The sequence below is a fragment of the Stenella coeruleoalba genome, assembly GCF_951394435.1.
Source record: "Stenella coeruleoalba genome assembly, chromosome: 6".
NCBI classification, from domain to species: domain Eukaryota; kingdom Metazoa; phylum Chordata; class Mammalia; order Artiodactyla; family Delphinidae; genus Stenella; species Stenella coeruleoalba.
In genome coordinates, this window is record NC_137151.1 from 37,599,441 (window position 1) to 37,613,666 (window position 14,226).

At 38.2% G+C, this 14,226-nt stretch overlaps 1 protein-coding gene across 2 annotated transcripts in view; it reads left to right on the forward strand.

Annotated features, from left to right (window-relative positions):
- Positions 1-376: 376 nt before the first annotated feature.
- Positions 377-14,226, forward strand: part of SPOPL (speckle type BTB/POZ protein like) — a 62,366-nt gene continuing 48,516 nt past the window's right edge. For both annotated transcript variants that reach the window (XM_079923930.1, XM_079923931.1), the window contains exon 1: positions 377-537. The gene's annotated coding sequence lies outside the window, so the exon portion shown is untranslated. The remainder of the gene's footprint in view (positions 538-14,226) is intronic.

Here is a 14,226-nt window from a genome sequence, read left to right on the forward strand (position 1 = left end):
AAAGTTTGACGTTGGGCCGAGGAGGCGAGGGGCGGGGGGCAGGAGGCGTCCTCACCAGGCGAGACTCGGCCCGGGATGCGGAGCCCGCCGGGCTAGTAGCCCAGGGCCCCGCGCAAACAGCGGCGGCTACATTCAACCCCTAGTCTGATCCGATCCGGCCCGGCCCGGAAGTGCCCGGCGCCGGAGGGAGGAAGGGAGGGAGGAAGGGCCTTGCGAGCAGACGCTGCCGCGCGCACGCGCCGTCGCGGGCTGGGGGCTGGAGTCGCAACTCGGAAGCCGGAGCCCAGACGGGCCCGGGGCGGGGGGGCGGGAGCCTGCGCGGGGGCGGGAGCGCCGGAGACGGCCGCCCCTGGCGGCGGGTTTGTTTATCCCGGGGAAGAAGTTTAGGAGCGAGAGATAGGGAAGGAGGGCGGGCCGGGGAGGAGGGATGCGGTTCGGCGGAGGCGGCCGCCACAGGGACTCGCCGCCATCACCTCAGCCGCCTCAGCCGGAGAGGAGCCGCCGCCGGGGCTGCCCGCCGCAGCCCCGCACGTCCGGGTAGGTGCCCCTCCCCCTCCGGGGTCCCGACCGCAGCCTTGGTCGCTGGCTGCCCCCTCTTTCCTGGGACTCACCTGCACTGAAACCCAGCGACCTCCTCCTCTCCCATTTCGGCGCCCCCATCCCTCTCGGTCTGGGACCCCCGCTCCTGAGGCGTGCCTTCCGCCCCCGCCCTTCAGCCCCACCTCCGCCCCCCGGACCTCCCTAACCTCGCGCGTCTCTACTTCCCCTGGGAATTACCCCTCCCCCATTGATCTCCCAGCTTCCGTCTACCAGGATCCCCCCGACTTTCCTCCACAAGCCTTGCGCCTTTTTTCTTTTCCATTCTCCCCCCTTTGTACCTGTAGACCTCCTCGCCCGCACCTTGATACCTTGTCCCTTGGCAGTACTGCCCAAAGCGAGAAACTGCAGGCCACCCCCGCGTTCACGTCCATCCCTCCTTATCCCAAACGTATACGCCTGAAACAGTCCCCACTAGCCCATTTTAGGGTGAATTCTCAGCTCTCCAGCCAGGCCACTCGGTGCCTTCACCCCAGTGGTCATGCCCTCAACCTGCCTACCTCCAGGCACACATTGCCCTCTCATCCGTTCTCTCTCCCCAGGTACATCAAGCTCACTCTGCAGTTCAGGGTCCAAGTCCTGACTTACCCCTTTCTGCTCCCTTCTGCTGCCCTTTCCCCTTACAGTTCTTCTTGCATTGATGCATTTGTGTACTGAATCACAGAAATGGGAGGAGATGGGTGGGATTTCCTCTCTCAAAGCAGTAGATCCAGTAGAAATAGGATTCACCTTCTGCTTAGCCCAACTTTTGGCATCTTTCTCTGTGAATAGTGCCATTCAGCCATACTTTTGAGGCTTCTGATGATTTGTCTGTATTTGAATACTCCTGGGCCTAGGTTGTTTTATTGTAGTACTCATCTTCCCAGTTTTTCCATATAGCTGAACCTCCTGTTTCTTAGACTGGAAACTTAAGTAATAAAAGGTTCATACCTTGGAAAATTACATTTCTCCTGCCATAATGGGAAAGGTGGAATATTTCAAATTATCCTTCTATTATTCTTGAGAGAAATGGTGCCTAGTGGTTAAGAGCTCAGACTCTGTAGCTGAACTGCCAGGATCTAAATCCCTGCCTTTCTGTCTACCAGGTCTGGCCTTGGGCAAGTTATTTAATCTCAGTATTCTTACAGCTGTAGAATAGGGTTAGTGATGTACTTCATAAGATGGTGGTGATAATTGCATAACTTAATGCAGGTAAAATACAACAGTGCCTGGTAAGAGTTCAATAAATGTTCTTTATCATCATCTCTTAGCTTGACTTGGTTTGGCTATTGGTAGGATAATTTTGAGAGAGGAAGGGGGAATGGAAAACTGTCTTTTTGCTCTTTTTTATTTAACACCTCTTTTGAGGTAGCTATGATTCATATTTTGTTACTCTATAAATTAGTTCCTTCTGGTGTGAAAAGTACAGTTTTAGCTCCCTATTTTCAGGTGAGTTACCAGGCTACATGCAGTCCCATTTTCAGGTACCTGTTTGGAAATTTTTATCTTTGTTTTGGGAATAACTGAAGTTGAATTATGTAGCAGATTTATCATAGGGAAAAATGAGGATTTTTGCCAATGAGAATTTTAGTACTACAATTAAATACTCAAACCTGGTTGGATACTTCACACCTACCTGTCCTTTATGTTGAATTGCTACTCAGGAAAGAGCTTTGGCTTCATTCCAAAGACTGGTGGCTTTTCTCTTACTAACATGTTATGTTTTATTCACATGACCATGCCTTGATGTGTCCAAAAGTTTACTCTTTAAAACCCTGACAATTTCTGTCATATTTGCTTACCTCCTGTGCGTTATTATTCTTTTGATACATTTTTTAAACACCTCACAAAAAAAATATCTGAATAGGTACTGTTAATGTTGTTGTAAGTAGTAAAAGTTTGAAATCACAATTTGCTGTCCCAATTACACATAAAAATGTGTGCATATGGAACTATCAAAGTAAAGTTGTTTGCCTGTGTATAGCTTAAAATATTTTTTGTGTGTCACCAATGGAATGTTCATTAAACTTTGGGTAACACTGCCTTTGCTTATGCTATTCCCTGGCCTAGAATAACCTTTGCTCTTTCCCCTGCATATTCGAGTTCTACTTATCTTTCACCTCTTACTATTTTCATAGTTCTTGCCAACATTGGTTTCTATTCCTTGGCTTTCCTACTGTCTGTATTCTGCATTTGGCTTTGAATAATGCAGACTGCCCCAGTTCAATAAAAATGACTCCCATAGAATCATACTTTTAAAGTTTGTAGAAACTTTGAAGGGGTGGAATAGAATTGATAATTAGTATCTGCTCTGTGCTGAGCACTATTCCTTTGGTTTTGTAAATATTCATTCTTTCCAAAAATATTTAATGAGCACCTACTTCATGCCAGGCATTGGGCATACACAAGAGCAGCCCTTCCCAACTGGGGTTCCAGTAAATATTAAGCCCTAATGTTCTAAAGTATCCAAGGTATGTAATAACTACTCTCCTGTGCACCTAAAATGGTCGTATGTCCCATTCTTGAGAGAGAGAACTGAGGAAATAGTTACTTAACTCAGTTTCTGTAGGGTTTAAGTCTTTGAGAAAAGCTCCACCAGAGAATAATAGCACAGACTGTGCTTTTTTTGTAATTTATATCAGTGTGGCACTGGCAGACAATAAGCAAGTAAGAAGATAAAATTATCTTATAAGAGCACTGATAATGTTAAAAACACTTACAACCGCTAATACTTATAAAGCACTATGCCAGCCACTCTTTCAAATGATTTTTATATATATTACCTTGTTTAACCTCTCAACAATCCATTGAAGAAGGCTTTATTATATCTCCATTTCACAAATGAGGAACCTGAGACTCAGATTACTTCCACAAAATCACACAGCTAAGTAAGCAATGGAGCCAGACAATATGGTTGTAGAGACTGCTACCCTTCGTTGCCTCTCAGACCTTCCAACCTTCCAATTTTTTGTTGGTTACTTTAGACAAGATTCTTCACCTTTCTGAAAAATCGTTTTTTTTTTAAAATCTCAACAATGAGATTCCCCTGTCTTTTAGGTTGTTTAGGGGAGTAAAGAAGATTTAACTTTGTAAAGCACCTGGTATACAGATGTATCCCAAGTCTTATATATGACTAGATATCGCAGGCATTTGCATTTCGGTGGTCCTGGTCACCATTTTGTTTCCTGACTTAGGTTTATTCACTTAGCAAAAGTTTATTGAACATCTGATCTGTGCCAGGCACTCACTAAGCTGTGGTGACACACGTTATGGAAAGAGTGTACCTGTATTCATGATGGCAAAACTCTGTTGGGGAATAGAGAAACTAAGCAAATTATTACAAAAATAATAATTACAGTTACGATAACTTCCACAAAAGAAAATTATTGTAAACAACAAAAGCTCACTAATGTATCAGAGAACGTTTGTCTGAAGAAATGACTTTCAGGCCGAAGTCTGAAGGATGAACTGGAGTTACCCAAGCAATGCTGGCGATTTCAGCTTTCTAGGACTGAAAAGTCCTGTGGAGACTGGACCTTAGCACATAAGGCTGGGTGATATGAAATGAGACAGGAGCAGATCACAGTGGTCAATTATTGCTAAGCTCTTTGTACTTAATCCTAAGAGCAGTGGGAAGCCACTGGACAATGTTAAACAGCTGAGTAAGTTACTTAAATTTTTGCTTTAAAAACATCACTTGACTGCTCTGTGGAGGACAGATTGGAGAGGCAAGTGTAAAAGCAGGGAGACGAGTTAGGCCAGGGCTCCTCAAACTTATCTGTGGTGAAGGACATGTTTTGTTTTGTTTTACGTTCTAGTTTGTGCTGGTACTTTAGTAATACACAGTAAAATGGATGTTGTGGCAGTGTCTGTCAAATTGCTATAAAAATTTCTAAATGCTGCCTCTCAGTTTCTGTATTTACCTTGTCTCACGCCAATAACAGTAGTTCATGGGTCAGTATTGGTCCACAGCTCACACTTTGAGCAGTATTGAATTCACCTATTATAGTCATTTAGGCAAGAGATGATAGAATCTCGGTCCAGACTGGTGGTGATAGAGATAAAGCAGCTGGATTTGACAAATACTTGGGAAGTAAAGTTTAGGATTTGGTGATGGATTTGATTTGAGGGTCTACGGAGAGGAGAAGGCCGATTTCCAGGGTTAGTGGTTCTTGTGCTTAACCTGGGGGAATATTGGGGGAGGAGCAGTTTTTTGTTAGTTTATGGAAACGGGGGAGTATTGATCTAATTCAGTTGGGAATAATCAGTACATAGCTGATAATGGATGTTTCAGTATGGAAGGTGGGGGATGAGATTGCCTAAGGAGAGAGTATAGAGAGAGAAGATAAAGGGACGTGGTCCCCTATGATTCTTCAACATTTAACGTTGAGGAAAAGAAATGGAGCAAAGGAGACTGAGAAGATATAGCCAGAGGTTGGAGGAAAATTTCCTTAGCGTCACTGAAGTCAAGGCAATAGACCAAAAAAGGAGGGTGTGGCTAATCTGCTATGTTGATTGAAGCTGAGAAATCAATTTAGTTAGGAACTAAAGAGTACACATTGCATTTAGTGACAGGGAGAAAATTTTATGTCTCAGTCGTCAGTCCATCCATAAACTATTAGATGATTTTTGTTTTAATCTGCCAAAGCCACAATTCTAAATTTAGGGTAGAATTTTATCTGTAACATGAACCATGTCTTCCTTCCTGAGCTCAGACCCATGTTTCTATTTATCACCATCTGGGTGTTCTATAAGCATCTCAGACTCTACAACTTGTTCATTCAGAACCTACTCAAATAGAATATGTTTTTTAACTACTGTATATTAGGCAGTAACTATTAGACTTTTAGGAATGCAATTAGACCTCAGAGTCTAGGGGCAATGGACAATTAAATATTGTTCAGTGTGATTAGTGCTGTCATAGCAGTTTATTCAGGTTGCCTTGTAAGCACAGAAAAGGAACCTTAAGGAAGGCTTTCTAAGGAAAGTAGAGTGTTGGGCAGAGTGTTTCTGAAGGACAAGTGGAGAGATGGAAAGGGCAATGCAATGGTAGAGGAGTTTAATTTGAAAGCATGCAAGTTTGCTGTTTTGCTTAATATCATCACTACCCATTTAGTCACCAAACATGGAGTTATCTTCAGAGTGTCTTCAAGATTTAAAGATTTTCCAATAGAATTAGAAATGAAAAAGGAGAAGTAACAACTGACACTGCAGAAATACAAAAGATCATGAGAGATTACTACAAGCAACTTAATGCCAATAAAATGGACAACCTGGAAGAAATGGACAAATTCTTAGAAATGCACAACTTGCCAAGACTGAATCAGGAAGAAATAGAAAATATGAACAGACCAATCACAAGCACTGAAATTGAAACTGTGATTAAAAATCTTCCAACAAACAAAAGCCCAGGACCAGATGGCCTTCACAGGCGAATTCTATCAAACATTTAGAGAAGAGCTAACACCTGTCCTTCTCAAACTCTTCCAAAATATAGCAGAGGGAGGAACACTCCCAAACTCATTCTACGAGGCCACCATCACCCTGATACCAAAACCAGACAAGGATGTCACAAAGAAAGAAAACTACAAGCCAATATCACTGATGAACATAGATGCAAAAATCCTCAACAACATACTAGCAAACAGAATACAACAGCACATAAACGGATCATACACCATGATCAAGTGGGGTTTATTCCAGGAACGCAAAGATTCTTCAATATATACAAATCAATCAACGTGATACACCATATTAACAAATTGAAAGAGAAAAACCATATGATCATCTCAATAGATGCAGAGAAAGCTATTGACAAAATTCAACACCCATTTATGATAAAAACCCTGCAGAAAGTAGGCATAGAGGGAACTTTTCTCAACATAATAAAGGCCATATATGACAAACCCACGGCCAACATCATTCTCAGTGGTGAAAAAGTGAAAGCATTTCCACTAAGATCAGGAACAAGACAAGGTTTCCCACTCTCACCACTCTTAATCAGCATAGTTTTGGAAGTTTTAGCCACAGCAATCAGAGAAAAAAAGGAAATAAAAGGGATCCAAATCAGAAAAGAAGAAGTAAAGCTGTCACTGTTTGCAGATGACATGATACTATACATAGAGAATCCTAAAGATGCTACCAGAAAACTACTAGAGCTAATCAATGAATTTGGTAAAGTAGCAGGATACAAAATTAATGCACAGAAATCTCTGGCATTCCTATACACTAATGATAAAAAATCTGAAAGTGAAATCAAGAAAACACTCCCATTTACCACTGCAACAAAAAGAATAAAATATCTAGGAATAAACCTACCTAAGGAGACAATAGACCTGTATGCAGAAAATTATAAGACACTGATGAAAGAAATTAAAGATGATACAAATAGATGCAGAGATATACCATGTTCTTGGATTGGAAGAATCAACATTGTGAAAATGACTCTACTACCCAAAGCAATCTACAGATTCAATGCAATCTCTATCAAACTACCACTGGCATTTTTCACTGAACTAGAACAAAAAATTTCACAATTTGTATGGAAACACAAAAGACCCCGAATAGCCAAAGCAATCTTGAGAACGAAAAATGGAGCTGGAGGAATCAGGCTCCCTGACTTCAGACTGTACTACAAAGCTACACTAATCAAGACAGTATGGTACTGGCACAAAAACAGAAATATAGATCAGTGGAACAGGATAGAAAGCCCAGAGATAAACCCATGCACATATGGTCACCTTATCTTTGATAAAGGAGGCAGGAATGTACAGTGGAGAAAGGACAGCCTCTTCAATAAATGGTGCTAGGAAAACTGGACAGGTACATGTATAAGTATGAGATTAGATCACTCCCTAACACCGTACACAAAAATAAGATCAAATTGGATTAGAGACCTAAATGTAAGGCCAGAAACTATCAAACTCTTAGAGGAAAACATAGGCAGAACCCTCTATGACATAAATCACAGCAAAACTCTTTTTGACCCACCTCCTAGAGAAATGGAAATAAAAACAAAAATAAACAAATGGGACCTAATGAAACTTCAAAGCTTTTGCACAGCAAAGCAAACCATAAACAAGACCAAAAGACAACCCTCAGAATGGGAGAAAATATTTGCAAATGAAGGAACTGACAAAGGATTAATCTCCAAAATTTATAAGCAGCTCATGCAGCTCAATAACAAAAAAACAAACAACCCAATCCAATAATGGGCAGAAGACCTAAATAGACATTTCTCCAAAGGAGATATACAGATTGCCAACAAACACATGAAAGAATGCTCAACATCATTAATCATTAGAGAAATGCAAATCAAAACTACAATGAGATATCATCTCACACCAGTCAGAATGGCCATCATCAAAAAATCTAGGAACAATAAATGCTGGAGAGGGTGTGGAGAAAAGGGAACACTCTTGCACTGCTGGTGGGAATGTGAGTTGGTACAGCCACTATGGAGATCAGTATGGAGTTTCCTTAAAAAACTACAAATAGAACTACCATATGACCCAGCAATCCCACTACTGGGCATATACCCTGAGAAAACCATAATTCAAAAAGAGTCATGTACCAAAATGTTCATTGCAGCTCTATTTACAATAGCCCGGAGATGCAAACAACCTAAGTGTCCATCATCGGATGAATGGATAAAGAAGATGTGGCACATATATACAATTGAATATTACTCAGCCATAAAAAGAAACGAAATTGAGCTATTTGTAATGAGGTGGATGGACCTAGAGTCTGTCATACAGAGTGAAGTAAGTCAGAAAGAGAAAGACAAATACTGTATGCTAACACATATATGGAATTTAAGAAAAAAAAATGTCATGAAGAACCTAGGGGTAAGACAGGAATAAAGACACAGACCTACTAGAGAATGGGCTTGAGTATATGCGGAGGGGGAAGTGTAAGCTGTGACAAAGCGAGAGAGTGGCATGGACATATATACACTACCAAACATAAAATAGATAACTAGTGGGAAGCAGCCGCATAGCACAGGGAGATCAGCTCAGTGCTTTGCGATCATCTAGAGGGGTGGGATACAGAGGGTGGGAGGGAGGAAGATGCAAGAGGGAAGAGATATGGGAACATATGTATATGTATAACTGATTCACTTTGTTATAAAGCAGAAACTAACACACCATTGTAAAGCAATTATACTCCAATAAAGATGTAAAAAAAAAAAACAAAAAAGATTTAAAGATTTTGTTTGTTATTGTCAAAGGTGGTGTTTTGTTTTTGTTGGTTAGCTTTATAATTTATTATATCTATACTTATGGAATAATTAAGTAATAGTAGAATGTAAATATTTTGGTTATGCTTTAATGATTTTTTTTTCTGAATGGGAGAAATTTTATACATACAACTTTTTCTCAGATTTAGCAAATTAAAATTAAAGCCTTGGTAAGGATTGCTAAGAATTTACTGCTAAACATCAGTTATATGGTCAATGATGGTGTTTTGGGCTCAGTGGTATAATAACACTCCCCTGATACCTTAAATGCTATTTTAGGTAGTTGTCTAAATGTCCCTAGACTTAAGTCTTACATCATAGTAGAACACAGTTCATCTTCAGGAATTACTTTATGAAGAATACTGTAGTTGGCAAAACCTTAATTGACAAGAAAATAGTGTATTAGAAGGGTAAATGATGTTAAAATGGATTTTAAAAACACAGTAAATAAAGGTTCTATAAGACATCTGTTTTAAAAATAACAGGAAGATAGGGTCAATCAAAATTTTTGCTTCTGAAATACCTTCTTGAGTTTTTGTAGAAACATCGTTGTGTTATTCTGATCTGCTAAGGCAGTCTTCCTTATATTTTATATTAAGAAAGTTGTAACTTAAAAATTTTATTTTTATTAGTTCCTACTGGCTTTTACTCTTGTCTTCTCCCTGGTTTTTTTAAAAATCTTAATAAATTCTTGTACGACAACTATATATTTTTCATATATTATGGTTCTTATAGGTATACTTTCCCAGGCCTTTTGTTTATATGCATAAGTAGAATTCTTCTGATATTCTTCAGACTTGCCTACATGTTCTAAAGGACAGAATAATTATTAGCATTAAATTTTGAATTATATAACTCTGTGAAACAGCACTTTACATACATAAAAAATAGCAGTTTTTAAGAAATTTGACCTACAAATATAAAATTGCATTACCTCAGACTTTGGTTGGGGTATGTTGTTTATACACTTGAAGGGAAAGTAATATAGTAATAAAAATACTTAGGAGTAACAAATACAAAAGAAAGAGGTTTCACTCTGATATTAGGTAATGCAAAGTCTCAAAGGTTGTAGTGTAACTGAAATGTAGTATGAGGCTTTTAAAATCTTATTTGAGATATGTTAAAAGAAGATACTGTGTTTCCTGTTTGGGTATGTTTTCTAAGCAAATTTCAGTTTTTCCTTGTGAAAATGCATTTTAATCCCCTCCCTTTTGCCCCATCAAAATTAAGTGATTTTTAAGGTAAAGCGTGCTCAGGGTGGTTTTTTGTTGTTGTAATTTGGATGCAATTTTTGGTGTTTTAGTGGGAAATTACCCTGAAAGGTAGTTTTCATCCAATAAGACAAAGGCAACCCCCCCCCAAAATATTGAATATTAATTAAGTCATCCTGAAATTACCAAGGCAAGTATTGACACAGGAATATTTAAATGAATTGAATTTTATTTAATTAAAATTTTTTGGTGGTCACTCTTAGTATCAGTTTAAACCTTTGTTAACCAGTTATTTAACATTGTGGTTAAGTTCAATATGTCCAGTTTTGTTAGAAAAGCTCAAGTAGGGCATGGGCACACACCAAGCATATTTAGTTATTTGCATTCAAAGTGTATTTTTTAAAAAGTGAAGATACTTTTTCATGTCAGCATTTTATCAGTGGCATTTGAGAACTGGCTTGAATCAAGTGGTACTTGGGAGGTATCTTGAGTTATGCTTTACTGTTGATAATTTTTATTTTCTCAGGTGTCTCATTTTCACTGTTGTTTTGTCTGCCTGCCTTCTCCCCAGCCAAAGTCCTTTATTTGTTCATCAAATTGTATAATGAAACCAGTTATTTTTCCCTAGTAGAATATAACCAGGTTTAGTTGAACATGGGCCTGAGAAACTGACAACTTACTACAGTGTAAATGGAATATCCTCATAGATCATTTTGGTTTAAAGGGGAAAAATGCCCTTTTTTAAAGCATTTGTACCAGAGTTGTCAAGTACTTTAGATATTTTATCTCATTTACTTCTTATCACTAACCCATTTCGGGTCATACCATAAGTTTTTGAATCGTACTTGCCTGCAATTACCAGATGCACCACTGCTTTATGTACGCCACAGAGAGACAGCACCGTCAGTTAAAATTGTAAAATGCCATCAATTTTAGATATGTTAAAATATGAAAAAAATATGGGTATCCTAGAATTTATTAACCGTGCCATTAGTGCTGCTTCATTTTATGGTTATCACGCAAGGTCTTCAAAATAGCTAACCTCCCAGCGTCAGGTGAAGTCAGGATAAATTTAGTTTTGCTTAACTTCAGAGATCTCTGGGCAGTATAGCACAGAGGTTAATAGAGTGCATCCAGTCTGCTTTTTAGTAGCTTTGTGACTTTAGGTAAGTTACTTAGCATCTCTGCCTCAGTGTTCTCATCTGTAAAATGGAAAGGATAACTACTTCCCTTGTAAGAGTTGTTACAAGAACCAAATGAGTTATATTTACATTTAGAATAGTGCTTTCCACATAAGTTGCTTTGTGTAAATGTCGGTTAATTAAAACAGTGATGCTATTTCTGATCTAAGATAAATAAGTAGACAGTGTTCTTAAAAGGAAGGGAAAAAGGGAACCATTAGAACCTTATCTAATGGTTCATTGGTGTTTTGTGCACACGATGGAGATTAAAGTATCTTATTAATTTGTCTTTTAAGTCTAATGTAAGATTGCAATCTTGATGATTTCGATATCTAAATTCATAAAAATAATACCACTGTATAAAGGTTCAACTGAAATTCGCTTTCCTTTCATTTCTGTTATGACATATTTAGTCAGAATATTGATGTGCTATGATAGATGACTTAAAAATAACCTGTTATATACTTATGATTCCTGTCAAACTCATAGGAAATTCATTAAGAAATATTTTTAAAGGATTTCAGTATTAAAGAACCATGTTTAAATTTTAGTTAAGACATCTGACTTCTTCATTTTGAAGTATATGGAGGAAAAGTAATACTGAGGCAGTTTTTATTTATTTTAATGGTTTTAATATGTACCTGATTCTGTTGCTTCATTTGAGATTTAAAATCTTGTCATTTACCCTGATATAAAAATAAGGCCTTCCTTTGAACTTCTTGATATTTCCCTTTTTCCCACTTTTGCCTTGTTTTTATTTTATTCTTTTTGTTTTGAGCTCATATCATTTATTTACTCCATTAATTGACCAACTGTTAAATGCTGGGTTCTGTGTTTACAGTGATGAATTGGAAATAGCCCTTGACCTGTTAGAGTCACTATTTGGGATTTTTTAATACTGTTTAGTCATTGAGTGCTTAGGCACAGTGCTGAAGACTTCATATATCTGCTCTTTTTGTTTCACTCCTCATAACTACCTTTCTAGGGTGTTCATTACTTTAAAAATATTTCCACTAAATAAATGGCAGAGAAGAGTGAACTCTTGGTAGAAGGAAGGGTGGTGAAGATAATGTGGAGAGGGAGAGCTTTGGTGTTAAAATTCTTTTCAGATTAGTGTTTTCTCTCCTAAAAAGGATATGACTCTTGCATTCTGTTACCCTAATATAGCCGCCTTTGTTTTAATATAAAAATGTATTAGATTAGCATGAGGGGAGATTTTTAAAAGTGTTCTGTCCCAATTTTAGGGTGGAGGGAACATGACACTGGGAATAGGATTGTATTATAAACATTTAGGCATCAAGGTTGCTCATTTATTGAATATTTATTTGCTTTTTTATTTTACATAAACTTTTATGGAGTATAACATACATTCAGAGACAAGCATGTAACATCGTACAGCATCAACACCCTTGTTTATGGCTTCTTACATCAGTTTTTATGTGATCCATCCATGTAGTGTGTAGTGGTAGCTTCTTCATTCTCATTCTATTGTATTCCATCCCATTGTGTGACTATGTATATGTACCGTAATTTATCCATTTTATTGTTGATGAACATATAGGTTGTTTCCAGTTTTGAGTCACAATGAATAGTGCCCCTTATAGAATATTCTTTTATCAATACATATCTTTTGCTGCACATCTGCACATCTTGCTGTAGTAGAACTTTTTGGACCGTGTGTGCTTTTGTTCAGTTTTAGTATACATTACCCAGTGTTTTCCAAAGTGTCTTTTCAGTAGTGAATGAGAGTTTTATTTGTCCCACATACTCTGCAACGTTTGCTTGATATTGTTTCATTTATTTAGCTATTCTGGTGGGTGTAAAGTGGTATGGCTAGTTTTTCAAAATATACACGATTCCTTTCTTCACTCATACCCACGTACCCCTCCCATGTGCACACCAAGGGAAAGTGGAATAGAGACGTGTATATTTTCATAAAACCCATCAAATGATTCTGGTTGCCTTGTCAGTTGATAAGATGCAGAATATAAAACAAATGTAAGTATAATTTAAGGAAAATGAGACTGTCATGAAAATTACAACTTCACTGTATAGTTTACTGACTTTCTTACAAATGGTGCATTTCTGCCTAACTATTGCTAAACATGGGACAGGTTTTAAGATTTTGCAAGCTGGTGAAAAGTTTTGTAGGCCCTTTTATTGAGTGAGTCTGCAACATTTCCCCAAAGCTCTAATTATGCAATACTGGAATGCTCTTGCTCTTATTTGATTATCTACCCAGATTGTAGGTTATGTTCATTCATTATTTTGTGAGGTTTTGCTACCCCTTAAATAAGGGAAGTGCTGTCTACCCAGCAGAGTTGACTCAGTTTTCAGAACTTGAAAGTTGAGCAAATTTTACCAAATGCTCACAGCATGCTACGTATTGTTTTAGACTTAATTTCTTGTTATTTATGGAGTTTTTCTTGTGTCACAGAAGGCAGTGTTGCTACTAATTTTTTTTTAAAATTATCCAATTGTGTAGTGAATACCAAGGATGTGAAAAATACTTTTGCCTGTGTATCTTTTTCAGGGTTAGGATTGTGGTTAGTCTCTTCTCATTCCCCAGTCAAGTAGATCATGTTAGAATCATATGTAGGGATGCACCATTCCTGTACCTTTTGTGAATCATAATTAGTTGTTGATTTCTTCTGTTAAGTCACACATACAGACTCATAACTGCAGATAAGCTCATAGTTTTCCCTTTTTAACGTTGTCTTATGCCTTTTTAGAGCTAATATTTTAATATCTGACTTTATTTCTTACTGCTGCAAAGTACTGTTCGTGGGTAGCACAGCTGTTTGATAAATACTTGTGCTCTACATATTCATAAGTAGTTACTGATTATTGCTAGTCATAAGAATCTTGGAATTATTAGCTCATCATCGGAAGAACTGAGATGGCATTCATGTACTTAAAGTGTTCTCTTGAGGTATAAGAACAACTCAGTTTATTTTTTTGCAAAGCATTTCCTTGAGAGGCAGGGCTGGTAGGTGGATGGCAATAGCCTCCTTTGATT